The 15,024-nt window shown below is 43.0% G+C and overlaps 1 protein-coding gene across 1 annotated transcript in view; it reads right to left on the bottom strand.

The window, feature by feature from the left end:
- The window catches only part of LOC133219248 (E3 ubiquitin-protein ligase SIAH1-like), a 30,806-nt gene extending 16,704 nt beyond the window's left edge, over positions 1–14,102 (bottom strand). The window contains exon 1 of the mRNA XM_061366425.1: positions 13,880–14,102. The gene's annotated coding sequence lies outside the window, so the exon portion shown is untranslated. The remainder of the gene's footprint in view (positions 1–13,879) is intronic.
- Between the last annotated feature and the right edge of the window lie 922 nt (positions 14,103–15,024).

Genomic DNA, 15,024 nt, shown 5'->3' with positions numbered 1-15,024 from the left:
CCTTATACTTCTGTGGGACTGATGTGCCAGGCCATCTGATCCACACAGTCCAGTAAATCCGATTGTCCCCTTCCTCCACCTGGCTGGAGGCAGGGCCCCTCTAATAGTCATCACAGGATTGGACGCTTAAGTCATGTTGAAAGGGATTATTTTTAGTTATCACAGGAGCCGAAGTAAAATCAGCTCTTCCACTCCATCTGGGAACTTCCTCACCACATACTGAAGATGCAGCTTTCAGGGGGTAATCATCCTTGACCTTTGTTCTCCTCTATAGTTCACGCACCTGTTCCCCCAGAGCTGAGGTAGGTTCATAGAATCATAGAATAATTAGGGTTGGGAAGGACCTTAAGATCATCTAGTTCAAACCCCCATGCCATGGGCAGGGACACCTCACACTAAACCAACTCGCCCAAGGCTTTATCCAACCTGGCCTTGAACACTGCCAGGGATGGAGCATTCACAACCTCCCTGGGCAATCTATTCCGGTGCGTCACCACCCTAACAGGAAAGAATTTCCTCCTTATATCCAATCTAAACTTCCCCTGTTTAAGTTTTAACCCATTACCTCTTCTACTGTCACTACAGTCCCTGATGAAGAGTCCCTCCCCAGCATCCTTAAAGCCCCCCTTCAGATACTGGAAGGCTGCTATGAGGTCTCCACACAGCCTTCTCTTCTCCAGGCTGAACAGCCCCAACTTTCTCAGCTTATCTTCATATGGGAGGTGCTCCAGTCCCTGATCATCCTCATGGCCCTTCTCTGGACTTGTTCCAACAGTTCCATGTCCTTTTTAAGTTGAGAACACCAGAACTGCGCACAATACTGCAGGTGAGGTCACACAAGAGCATAGTAGAGGAGCAGGATCACCTCCTTCGACCTGCTGGTCACTCTCCTTTTGATGCAGCCCACGATACGGTTGGCTTTCTGGGCTGCAAGCGCACACTACTGGCTCATGTTCATTTTCTCATCGACCAGCACCACCACCAAGTCCTTCTCCGCAGGGCTGCTCTGAATCTCTTCTTTGCCCATCCTGTAGCTGTGCCTGGGATTGCTCTGACCCAGGTGTAGGGCCTTGCACTTGGCATGGTTAAACTTCACGAGGTTGGCATCAGCCCACCTCACAAGCATGTCGAGGTCCTTCTGGATGGCATTCCTTCCCTCCAGCGTATCAACCGAAACACACAGCCTGATGTCACTGGCAAACTTGCTGAGGAGGCACTCAATCACACTGTCCATGTCGGCGACAAAGATGTTGAAGAAGACCAGTCCCAACACCGAACCCTAAGGGACACCACTTGTTACTGGTCTCCAGCCGGATACTGAGCCGGATATTGACCACAACACTGTGTGTGGCCATTCAGCCAGTTCTTTATTCACCAAGTGGTCCACCTACCAAATTGATTCCTCTCCAATTTAGAGACAAGGATGTCATGCAAGACAGTGTCAAACGCTTTACACAAGTCCAGGTAGATGACATCAACTGCTCTGCCACTGTCCATCAGTTCTGTAGCCTCATCATAGAAGGCCACCAAATTGGTCAGGCAGGATTTCCCCTTAGTGAAGCCATGCTGGCTGTCACCAAGCACCTTGGTGGTTTTCATGTGGCTTAGCATGCCTTCCAGGAGAATCTGCTCCAAGATTTTGCCAGGCAAGAAGTGAGACTGACTAGTCTGTAATTCCCTCGGTCATCCATTGTCCCCTTTTGAAAATGGGGGATATATTTCCCTTTTTCCAGTTGTCGGGAACTTCATCTGACTGCCATGATCTTTCAAATATGATGAGCAGTGGCTTAGCAACTTCATTCACCAGCTCCTTCAGGACCCGCAGATGGATTTCATCAGGTCCCATGGACTTGTGTACTTTCAGGTTCTTAAGATGGTCTCGAACCATATCCTCTCCTACAATGGGCCTAAGGTCTTCATTTTTGCAGTACCTGCATCTGCCTTCCATGACTTGGGTGGTGTGGTCAGAGCCTTTGCCAGCGAAGACCGAGGCAAAGAAGTCATTGAGTACTTCGGCTTTCTCCAAACCCAGGGCAGCCAGTTCTCCTGATAGCTTCCAGAGGGGGCCTATGATGTCCTGAGTCTTTTATTCGCTACGTACCTATAGAATCCCTTCCTGATATCCTTTTCATCCCTAGCCAAGTTTAATTCTAACTGGGCCTTAGCTTTCCTAACCTGGTCCCTAGCTTCCCAGGCAACATCCCTGTATTCTTCCCAGGCCGTCTGTCCTTTCTTTCCCCTTTTATAAGCCTCTTTTTTCCTCTGAATTTTCCTCAGCAGCTCCTTATCCATCCAAGGAGGTCTCCTAGTCCTCCTGCTGCATTTCCTTCTAGTTGGGATGCAACACTCCTGAGCTTGCAAAATTGCTAGGATACCATAATTTTTGTACCACAGCTGCTCAGTTATGGAAAGTCTTAAACAGCTCAGTCTGTTTAACATCTATAGCTCTACAGAAATGCCAGCTTTTCAACTATGTGTACTTAATATTTCTGAAAGTCATCCTCCAAGGAATCTACCTTTCCTTGTCCCGTCTTGCACTCAGAATCATCAATATACAGCAAAACAGAAGGGAAAAAGGTTTTAGCAAGCTCTAGTCAAAATATTATGTACTGCACTCACCACCACCAAACCCACACATCAGCAATCAAGCACATGAAACATTAAGTGCATTATGCACAACTGTCCCAGAGAATAGCTTGTGAATATCTTTTAATTAATATTTCTAATTTCTATTTAAATTTTAAGACATTTGAGGGCCCAAGCTTTTCCATTTTGAAATGTATCAATTTCTCTCTCAGAGCTCTTGGATGTCAGAGCACAAAGGCCTGGCATGGTTAATATCAAACACATGCCTGCTTCCACAAATGTGACAACACTGGACACAGAAAAGTACATCCCAGCTTATCCAATGCCTCTATACCTACTGGCCTACTTAAACACTTTCAGAAGACAGTTCATGACATCAATTATTAATCAATTACATAAAATAATTTAGTCTCTATACACTCCCTGGTTTTGATTCATGAATTATGAATCTTTTCAACCCTTCCAGACACTGTTTTCTTCAGTGCCCTTAACTATATGCCATTTGTTATTTCAGACACCTCAGGGCTTCTCATTTCCCGCAGAATAATCAAAAGCCAGAGCAATCCAATGTGACAGAATATTATAAAACAAGACATACACACACACACAAATTTACAAAATTGAGGCAAGTTGCATGATGATTTCCTTTTCCAAAATGTCACCTGTCCAGTTCATCTCCTTTTCATACAAAATTACAACAATTTCCACCACCTTGTAATGACCCAGACTGCTTGAAAGTGCAGGTAGTTTTTTTCTTGCACCTCAAGACACTCCCTACCAACCTGTCTTCCCAACCATCAGGAAAAGAAATCCCAGTGGATTTATGTAATCATGGAATCAGTCATCCTCTTCATGGATACCTCTGCAGTGACAATGCCACCACTAGGAAAAGAAAATGCAGCAATACATTAAAGAAACTGGTATAAGCAACAAAAGCAAAAATTGATATTTGGTAATATCTTCTCTCCATTCACTAGCTCTGTTTCCTTAGTGCCAGGAGTCAGTCAATGGCCAGAGCCTTCCTTGACATAGGACACCTGAACCTCTAGCATGCCCACACATGGAACCTATAGCGTGATAAACTACGGTATGAAGTCAAACCAGCAGCTGTCCCACACTAGCCTTCTCAGATACCAAACTGAATGCGCCTTTTGGCAGTCTGACATAGTTTGAGAACAGAAAAGCTAACTGAGATAAATCAGAAGTTAAGGTTTCAAACTAAAGATGGCAGAAAGCACTGAATCTACCAAAATAAGAACAATTTCATATGAAAATAGACAACTCTACGCAAACAATAAATACCAGAGAAAATTGGATTTTATATTTTAATAATATCTAATTTCCTTTCACTGTGCACAGAGCAACACTGAACTGAACTGTATCACGACCATCTTCCAACAATAGTTCAGCCCAGTAATTTCCATAAACACAGGTAGTCAGTTACCTCTTTAAAAGTTCCAGACATAGCATGTTGTAATAAAAAGACAGGCAGGCAGGCATACAGGAGGATCAGCTACAAAGTGAATTAGTAACAGCACCAGAAAACCAAAACAGGATGTGTAGATAAAGAGTATCTGAAACTAGCATATGTCCAGGATGCATTGCAGCTAAGCTAACTGATAAGTAGGACAGGATGATTATGTTTGCAGTGTTACCGAACCAATTAAGCTGGTGTAAGCATTTATCTACTGCACATGCTTTAAAGATTGCCAGAAGTGATGAAGATTGTTGGAAGAAGTAAACAACCCCCAAAAGACCACTACCACATTGTTGTGCGCATGCAGAAATGGGCGTGGAATTATGTGAAGCGGTTCTTGGATAGTTAATGAATATGTATGATGTTTAATGAAGATGTATGTTAAGCAACAAAATAACCACAGTCTGCTTGAGGTTCGGCAGAAACACGCTAGGAAGAGATATCCCCCGTGTTTCCCAACAATGCAAAAAAACTTAGATGGAGAGTTCTTAGGGAGTTTTATGAATCAACACAAGATTTTGGATGTAAAGGATCAAGTGCATATTTTTTAAATGGACATTTCTGCATTTTGGATACCTAACTCAAAAGGAAAAGCTATGGAAATCTAAGATGGGACACGGGTTTTCGTATTTTGTTGATATACTCTGGGTAGAAAATAAAGAACACTGAAATTACTTACAGTGTTATAAATATAAGACCTTAGTAAAATAAAAGCAAAAGCAGAGTAGCTCTTTCAAATTTCTGATGGTCCCAAACTTTCCAGTACTTCATTTATTTAAAATCCCATCTGCTGCATGTCTTGTGTTTCTAGCATCCATTCTTTGAAGTACATGTGCTTCCGTTAAACCCAATCTAGTTTACTGAAGTGACTTGTCTTCCCCACTCCTCAGTCCTGAATAAACTGTTTCTGTAATATTGTTGCACAAGGATTCAATTATCACCATTAAAAATCCTTCTAAAAAATATTACTACAATGCTACTCAAATTCCTAAACTTGGCTACTGACAACTCTACCATGGTCACACTCAACAACAGCTCTACTACTTTTCTCATAAAAATGCTTCAGAATGTTTTAGAATGTGGCTTTATCTCAGAAGAGCACTCTTCCAGAAAGCTGAGGCACAGCAAACAGAAATGGGTTGAATTGCTGACTCAGCGGATGACCACATCACATGGGAAGATTGAGCATTCCTTGAAACCTTAAAAAAATATATATTAAAAAAAAAAAAAAAGGATTAGTGGTACTAGAGCAGTAGTGTGTAGCATGGGCAACCTGGGTTTAGCTCCTGCTCTGTCACAACTTTCTGAGTCACCACAGGCAAGTACTTCCCTTTTACAGGTTTTAAAATACCCTAAGTAGCTGCGAGTCTCAGGCATTAATGCAACAGAGAATGAATTAACTTGATAAGGATACTAAATTAACTCTATAGACCCTATTGAAATGTACTTAAGTTTAGTAATAACTAAATATCATTATACACTAAAGGACACCATGTTAAATTATTTAACATCTCAGTTTTTACAGTCAGCAGTAGTCAAACTGTTTACTTTCCAACTCCTCACATATGGATAACTGTCCTCTAGTTATTCCAGTATTTTGTACATCAAAGAGACAAATTAGGGAGACATGGCAACTCCCTTCTCACTAATTCTACTGTATCTAATCTGAAGGCCTCCTTCTGCAACATCAACTCCATTTTGACATTTTTAGAAAGCAAATAAAGTAACCTTTATTTAGAGGGATCCTTGTAGTAAAAAAGAAAAAAAAAGTGGATTAAAAAAAGTTTCTTTGTGAAAATCCAACTTTTGAAACAAGTGATTCAAATTCAGCAGAAGAGCAGCTCTCAGGCAAGAGCATTCTATGTTCTCTAATGGCCACTGAATTCTGACTAGGTATCCCTCAAATGCCAAGTAAGATACACTCACTATTTCACTTAACTGTATTGCCTGAGAAATGGTTCATGGCATACAAAAATTAAAATTCAACCATAACCACTCTGAAGTCAGGCCTGAGCATGCATCAGAAAATAAAGCACAAGACATTACAAATGGTTTTGAAGTGACAGGAGTAGATGTATCTTTCTGCTGCTTCATGCTCTCTTTATCAGCACTTTCTAAATTCAACACCTATGACTACATCCTACTCTGCAAAATACTGCCCTCTCTTCTGTTATGTAGTTAAATCAAAACTTGAGCCTATGTTGCATTGCTGAATTTCAAACAGCAACTACTAACAGTGACTTGCTATCCAGAGCGCAACTGTAAACTTCAGTATTTTTTAGCCACCTTCTTTTAAAGGAGGTTTACAAAAATATTAAGGAACAGCTTTAATTAAATAATCTTCTTTCCCAAAACTCAACTTCTTTAGTAGATGAGCACCCGTACATCCATGGAAGAATTGTGATTGTACAAGGAACAACAACTTTTCCTTAAATGGAACACTGGATTTTAAAATAAAGCTGTTATTTGCAGCAGCTGGTTTTAATATGCATAAAAGTGCTCTTAAAATTACTGCTTTACAGGTGCTCTTTTAGAAGAATGTCCATCTCAACTTCTATTATGGAATGCATACTTTTTATTGGTAAAATTTCCTTTCTATTTGACCTAGCACAAAGCCAGACTAAAATTTTATAGTACACCATCAACATCTGCAAGCCGAGTTATTCCCCAGTCACACCTGTGCAACTAGGTTTCAAATTACATCCTTAATGTACTTGCATAATCATACAGATATGGGCCATGTAGAGATGAACCCTACACAAATTAACTCAAATGCGTCAACACCTTCGTGCACAAAAAAGGGGAAAAAATTCCTGTGAATCCAAGTAATTTTGTGACTCTAATGATTTTTTAATATATATTATACACATATGTGCATATATATTTCAAAACAAACAGTCATTCAGAAGCCAAAAGATAAGCAGAGAATTTTCACAGCTTTTGCAGGAAAGCAACTACACATACACATAAGGAAGAGGAAAGAAACACGACTTGAGGCACACATATAGGCAAAAGGGAACAACTTAACACAAATGTCAAAGCTAACTTTAGTTAAACATGAGATGCTTAACTTGTACACCTTAAAGTGGGGTCATATATGTACCGACATACAAATGCATAAGCCCAGACAGTAACTCAACCACGCAGCCACTCACTCAATACCCTCCTTCTTCCCCCTCTCTCCAGGCAGGATGGGGAGAACTGAAAGAATGTAAACCCCATGGGTTGAGATAAGAACAGTCCAATAACTAAAGTATAATATTAAACTACTACTACTACTAATAATAATGATAAGAGAAATAAATAACAAAGGGAAAGAATATAAAAATAAAAAGGGAAGGGGAAAAAACCCAAACAATAAACACAAGGGATGCACAATACAATTGCTCACCACCCACCAACTAACACCCAGCCCAAACCAAGCAGCAATCTGGGCCTTCCAGGTGACTCCCCCCAGGTTAGATACTGGGCATGATGCGCTGAGGTATGGAATACCCCTTTGGCTAGTTTGGGTCAGGTGTCCTGTCTCTGCTTCCTCCTGGCTTCCTGTGCCCCTCCACACTGGCAGAGTACGAGACCAAAAAGCCCTTGATCAGAGTAAACATTACTTAGCAACAACTAAAAGCATCGGTGTGTTATCAGCATTGTTCTCGGACTAAAGCAGAAACACAGCACTGCACCAGCTACTAGGAAACAGAAAAATAACTGTTACATCTGAACCCAGGACACAAAGCATATTTCAAACATGACGTCCAAACCAACATTAGGTAATTTAAGAAGATTAAAATATCTGATCACAAGACTGGAGCCAATTCTGAGTCCTACACCTGGTCAAAAAAATGCCAGGAGGTAGCGAGGTTTCAAAACACAAAAAATTAGATTCCATTTTCACAGATCTGAGAACAGAATTAAGATCTTGGTTCTAAGGTGATACACAAAGTTGCAATCATCTTGGAAAGAGAAAGCAGCAACATTACATGTTTAAAGTTTCTTAAATGTCTTAATAGCACACTTAACTGACACTTAACTGATAACTAACTGTGTCTCAACATCAACCCCTAAGGGACACCACACCTTACTGGTCTCCAGCTGGATACTGAGCCGTTGACCACAACTCCTTGCATGCAGCCATCCAACCAGTTCTTTATCCACTGAGTGGTCAATCTATCAAACTGATGTCTCTCCAATTTAGAGACAAGAAAGTCATGCGGGACAGTGTTGAACACTTTGCACAAGTCCAGGTAGATGACATCAACTGCTCTGCCACTGTCCATCAGTTCCGCAGCCCATCATAGAAGGCCACCAAATTGGTCAGGCAGGATTTCCCCTTAGTGAAGCCATGCTGGCTGTCACCAAGCACCTTGTTGTTTTTCGTGTGCCTTAGCATGCCTTCCAGGAGAATCTGCTCCAAGATTTTGCCAGGCACAAAGGTGAGACTGACTGGTCTGTAGTTCCCTCTGTCATCCATTTTCCCCTTCTTGAAAATGGGGGCTATATTTCCCTTTTTCCAGTTGTCGGGAACTTCACCTGACTGCCATGACTTTTCAAATACGATGGCCAGCGGCTTAGCAACTTCATTCGCCAGCTCCTTCAGGACCCGTGGGCGGATTTCACCAGGTCCCAGAGACTTTTGCATGTTCAGATTTTTAAGATGGTCTTGAACCATATCCTCTCCTATAATGGGCCTAAGGCCTCCATTTTTGCAGTACCTGCATCTGCCTTCCAAGACCTGAGCGGTGTGGTTGGAGCATTTTCAGTAAAGACTGAGGCAAAGAAGTCATTCAGAACCTCAGCCTTCTCCAAATAAAAGGTAGCCAGTTCTGATAGCTTCCAGAGAGGACTCACATTGTCCCAAATCTGTCTTTTATTCGCTATGTGCCTATAGAATCCCCTCCTGTTATCCTTATCATCCTTAGCCAAGTTTAACTCTAACTGGGCCTTAGCATTCCTAACCTGGTCCCTAGCTTCCTGGACAATATCCCTGTACTCTTCCCAGACCATCTGTCCATGCTTCCACCTTTTATAAGCCTCTTTTTTCATTTAATTTTCCTCAGCAGCTCCTTATCCATCCAAGGAGGTCTCCTGGCCCTCCTGCTGCATTTCCTTCTAGTCAGGATGCAACACTCCTAAGCTTGTAGCAGGTGATCCTTGAATATCAACCAAGAGTCTTGGGCCCCCCCCTCCCTCTAGGGCTATATCCCATGGAACCTTATGAAGCAGGTTCCTGAAGAGGCCAAAGCCTGCTCTTTTGAAGTCCAGAGCAGTGAGCTTGCTGCATGCTCTTCTCACTGTCCTGAGGATCTCAAATTCGATCATCTCATGATAGCTACAGCCAAGGCTGCCCTGGATCATCACATTTCCAACCAGCCCCTCCCTGTTGATGAGCATGAGGTCAAACATGGCACCTCTCCTTGTCGGCTCCTCTATTACTTGCAGAAGGAAGTTGCAGTGAGCTTGCTGCATGCTCTTCTCACTGTCCTGAGGATCTCAAATTCGATCATCTCATGATAGCTACAGCCAAGGCTGCCCTGGATCATCACATTTCCAACCAGCCCCTCCCTGTTGATGAGCATGAGGTCAAACATGGCACCTCTCCTTGTCGGCTCCTCTATTACTTGCAGAAGGAAGTTGTCTTCCACACAATCGAGGAACCACCCAGACTGCTTGTGCTGGGCTGTACCATCCCTCCAACAGCTATCAGGATAAAATCTATTAATATGCATGAGTATGCTAAATGTATAGCTGCTGTCGGCAAGTAACAGGTGCACCCAGGGGTGCAATAAAGAATGCCTGCTGTCTAAAACACCAAATTGAGTCTTGGAGAGTTTCTCTGACTTTTACAGTAACATACCAAGTGTACAAAATAGAACTTGTAAACCCTTATTTCAGTTTTCATCCTCTTCCAAAATATAGTGGATACAGAATCTTCCCTTATGAAAGACCTGTAATACAGACTAAATGGAAAAAACAAAGACAAGCCTTTTAATACACCTATATTTCTAAATTAGACACCAGCTGTAGCAATTTTTTACATAAAGGAAATGATTTTTAAGCTTTCCCTCCACCAATTTAACACTAAATTGTTTTAAAATACTCCTACTCTAGTTAAAAACTTTTCAACCTTTTGACAATCTGTATGTTAGCAAAATTTAGCACACAATTTTACTTCATATATAGTTTTCCTTTGACATATTTCATCTGAACACGTACTTGAAAATAACTCTTTTAAAAAGCGTGGCATTTTAAATGCTCCTCATTGACAGCATTCAAAAAAAATCAAACACTGAACAGTCACGGTGGTCTTTCATGAAAAGCTAAATGATTTTTTTTCTTCATTTAGTACTATATGCAAGAATTTAAAAATATTAACTTAAAGACTTCAAACCAAAGTTCAAAGAAGTGCTATTTCACTTTAAAGGAGCTGATGACTAATTCTTTAAGCAACAGAAGTTATCACTACACTCCTTGTTTTTCTTCATGTCTCAGCAAGGTCATCGACTGTTACAAGAAAAGATACAATACTGTTCCTAAATAAGGCAAACAAAAAAAGGAAATGGTCAACAACTGTCTATAGATTAATTTGCTGCTCTCTTTACATCATTTTCCCGGTAGGAATAGATCCATAATAATTTTTAAATTTCCAGATGCAAAAGAACAAATAAAGTCTTTACAATTCAAATAATATTTTACTTCCCAACTGAAAACAAAGCCAACCTCAGCTTCCCTATTCAGCTTCTACAAAGAGAAACAAATCAAAATCAGAAGTGTACCATCTGGTTAACTGTAATTATCTAGCACTTTAGCTGATTAAAGTATTGTGGAATTAGTAACCCAATCTCTCATTATTCCTGTGATAACATCACCATTTTATAGATTAACACAAACAGGCATATATTTAAGAGAGTTGTCCTGGGCATTACAGAAACACAGCATGTAGTCTGTATTAAAACTAGAAAATATATATGTATATGAAGTGTGGCATAAAATTTAGGAGTATCAACGGGGCATTAATCTAGGGTTTGTTTTCTTTCTTTACTTAGTATAGTTAACAGCTAAATACACTATAGCATGGCATAAAACAACCCCAAGTCAATGATTTCAGAATATTTTTGTTACATGCAATTAAGTACTAATAGGAGAAACTCAGACAAACCTGCAGTAACATCTCACAGTAACAAGACAGTATTTATGCATATCTCTCCATTTCTAGTCCATGATGTGATACTGTACACAGAAGACATAAACCCAAATTACATTTTTATCATAACGTTGCACATTTAAGACATGAACAATACCTACACTTTGAAAAAGAGTAAACTGCTTACAACAAATTCTCTTATTAATGAAACAAAACATATATATTAAGACAACAGTATGTCTCTACCTGTCGTGTATTCTTTTTAATCACAGACTGGTTTGGGTTGGAAAAGACCTTACAGATCACCCAGTTCCAAGACCCCCTGCCATGGGAAGGGACACCTTCCACTAGACCAGGTTGCTCCAAGCCCCATCCAACTCAGCCTTGAACACTGCCAGGGATGGGGCAGCCACAGCTTCTCAGGGCAACCTGTGCCAGTGGCTCACCACCCTCACAATGAAGAGGGAATCACAACTAGTTGTCACTTTTCCTAATACTGATTTTCTTTCAAAAAAACAAAGCAAAAAAAAAAAGAACAAATACAGTAAAAATCATCTCCTGCATCCACAATGTTCATAATGTTAACTTCACAGATCTTAAGCTTTAGGTCCCAAGTTGATGGCTGACATGAACTAGGGCCTGCCAGTGTCCTTACTTCACTGCTACTGCTCTCTGCAGCAGGTGGCATTAACAGCACTAACCAGGATTCAGGTAACTACAGTCTGCAGCTGGAAAAAAAGTTTTCACTTTGGCTTTTTGCAGACTGAGTATATGCATCACAACTGCAGAACTGAGTTCCTTGTATGTGTCCAGAATTTCAGACACCATTGATTTACCATAACTCACCTAGTTCAGATTAGCTCCTGAAAATGAGGCAACCATTAAAGTAAAACACACACCAATAGTCTATTTGGCAAAACTCAGTCTAACTTTTAAAGCTGATAGTTACAAGACCACAAGCACTTACAAGCAAGAGGAAAAAAAAAAAAAGCGCAAACTGATTGTAATTTAAAAGAACATCATGTTTCTCATTGTCGTGATTTAAGCCCAGACAGTAACTCAGAACCACACAGCTCTCCCCCCACTCCCAGAGGGATGGGGAGGAGAATCATAGAATGGTTAGGGTTGGAAAGGACCTTAAGATCATCAAGTTCCAACCCCCCTGCCATGGGCAGGGACACCTCGCTCTAAACCATATCACCCAAGAATCAAAAGAATGTAACTCCCACAGGCTGAGATAAAAATAATCCAGTAACAAAGTTATAATACAAAACTACTACTACTATCACCAATAATAATAATGATAAGGGAAATAACAAGGGGAGAGAATACAATTGCTCACCGCCCACCGACCGATACCCAGCCCAACCCGAGCAGTGATCTGGGCCTTTCAGGTAACTCCCCTCAGTTTATATACTGGGCATGATGTGCTGTGGTATGAAATACCCCTTTGGCTAGTTTGGGTCAGGTGTCCTGTCTCTGCTTCCTCCTGACCTCCCTTCCTCCCTGCCAGAGCATGAGACTGAGAAAGTCCTTGATTATTTTCTACAACAGATTACTAGTCCAGAGATAAATGTTTTACCCTAAAAGCCTCTATAATAGCCCACCTATATTCCAATATCTCAAATCTTCTTGAAGACCAGCTTGAATAACTCGGGCTTGAGAAGAATCACTCCCATTTTTCCTCCCCCTCTGGAATGCACTGTGCTAGCCTCAGAGTTAAATTGACAAGTGAAACTATGTCCCATGCACAGAATATCCCATGTCCTTCATGACCTAGTCCAATTAGCTATGTGCTTCCTGACATCCACTCATCTGCCACGTTAAACAAATTAAGTCACTTTATTTATTTAGCATATGAGTAAACCATTTATTATAAAGGAAAGGCAATATTCACCCAGACTGTTTGAAATAGAGACTGAAGAGAAAACATTGTAGAAATATTGCATGTTTACAGTTACAAGCAAAACGTGAACTTATAATAAAAGCACCACCATTCACTACTGGAAAAGAAACTTAGTTCTCCTGAAGAAATACTTCGGATGCTTTGCCTTTCACTACAAACGCTATTGTTTCCCGTCCTTTTAAATCCATGGATAAGGGAAGAGAACTCCAGCCTTTTAATTTCGCAAGGATCAGCAAGAATCTTCCCCCATTTTTCCTCTCACTGTATTAGAGGAAAACATCAGCCTTCACTGAGGAGGACCCAGCGGCCCATTTACTCCTGAAACCTGTTTGCTGCGGCGACAGGGTTCACCGCGTCGCAGGCAGAGGGCCGTCCCCGTCTTCCTCCCTTGGCCACGCTAGGCCCCACTCCGCGAGCACAAAGCGCACGGCGCGGCGAGATCGAAGCCGAGCCCACAAAGGGGCAGCCTCACGGCCCAGGCCCTCCGCAGCAGCCAGGCCGGGTGGCCGCCTCAGCCTAGCACACAATAGCCCAGCAAAAGGGCTCGCAGCCGCCGCAGAGTCGCTTCCTTCCACCCCTCGGGACCCGCAAGCCCAACCGGGGGAGAAGGTCCCGCCGCGTTTAGCTCCCCCGGGTCACGCTGCCTCAGATCCACATCGCTGGCGGCGACACGGGGCCCGGCAGCGAGCAGGAAACCGAACGCTCAGGCTGGGCTTAGGCCGCAGCAAGGCCTTGTCCTGACTCTGTAGCCTCCCCTCCGCTGCGTGCTCACCTGTGGGCGCTGGGCTGGCGGGACCCCGCTGAGGCAGCCTGGCTCCCCCGATAGTGCGGGCGACTGGCTGCTCCCCTTTCGCCGAAACGCTCGGTGCCCGGTCCAACCGCTCAAACTCAGCGCACGTTGCCTGCTGCTCGTTGCCGGCCCAGAACACACCACCACAGGAGCGCGCCAGTTGCGACGGAGCGAGCCTACCTGCCGGACGCGCTCCCGACGCGGGCGAGTGCCGACGCGGGCGAGTGCCGACGCGGGCGAGTGCCGACGCGGGCGAGTGCCGACGCGGGCGAGTGCGAGTGCCGACGCGCACGCGCACCCAGCAGCGGCACGCGGGTTGAGTTGTCCCGTTCCCGGGGAGGCGCGGACCGGCGAACAAAGCCCGTTCGCTTCCGCTTGGCAGTGGTACGGTTGCTGCATAGCTGCTAGGAGCTTTCGGGTCCTGCCGTACTTCCACTCGTTTGCTAGGCTCGAGGAGAGGTTGTTTTTTACTCGCGTCGCTGCCCAGCCCCGCCAAGGGTCACCCGACTCCCCCGCTGCCTCAACAGTGAGCCTGGAGCAGGGGAGAGGCAGCAAGCCCGGCCCTGGTTTCCCTGCGGCCGGTGGGCCGCGGTAGCGGGAGTAGCCCTGGGCCAAGAGCAGATGTTTGGCAGAGCAGCATTGGGGGTAAAGGCCTAAGAGAGAAGATCGGGGGCTCCCTGACACGAGGGCTGTTGATTCTGTTTTAAAAAGTGTAAAAGCCCCCCAAAACAGTGTTACAGGAACCAGTAGCATCCAGTACGGGGGTATTGTGGTGGTTCTAAGGGGCTGCTAACAAGAAACCCCTCCTCCAGTCTCTTCAAAGATTTTGCATAATTCGTGTTAAGCCCTGTCTAGCAATGCCCTAAATACACATGTAACTTTCAGCACACAAACTGAGTAAAATAAGTGTAGTTACTAGTGTGTTTACATATGCTTTGTGGGGTTAGGACCCTGAGCATCTACTGAAACTATTCAGGTTTGCCAGAAGAGAGCCACTCTTTATTTTCAGTAAAATATTTTAAAATACGTTTTTGCTATTGATATGTGGATTGACTTCACAACTTGTTAAAGTTGTGTCCTGGGTTTAGCAGCAGCAGTCATTTTTTCTCCTTCTTGGTAGCTGGTGC

This window comes from Neopsephotus bourkii, unplaced genomic scaffold (genome assembly GCF_033783945.1).
Source record: "Neopsephotus bourkii isolate Nb327-2 ecotype Australia unplaced genomic scaffold, CSIRO-AGI_Nbou_v1 NB_1338, whole genome shotgun sequence".
Taxonomy (NCBI): Eukaryota; Metazoa; Chordata; class Aves; order Psittaciformes; family Psittacidae; genus Neopsephotus; species Neopsephotus bourkii.
The sequence above is the reverse complement of the archived record's forward strand: the minus strand, read 5'-3'. Positions and strand labels throughout refer to the sequence as shown.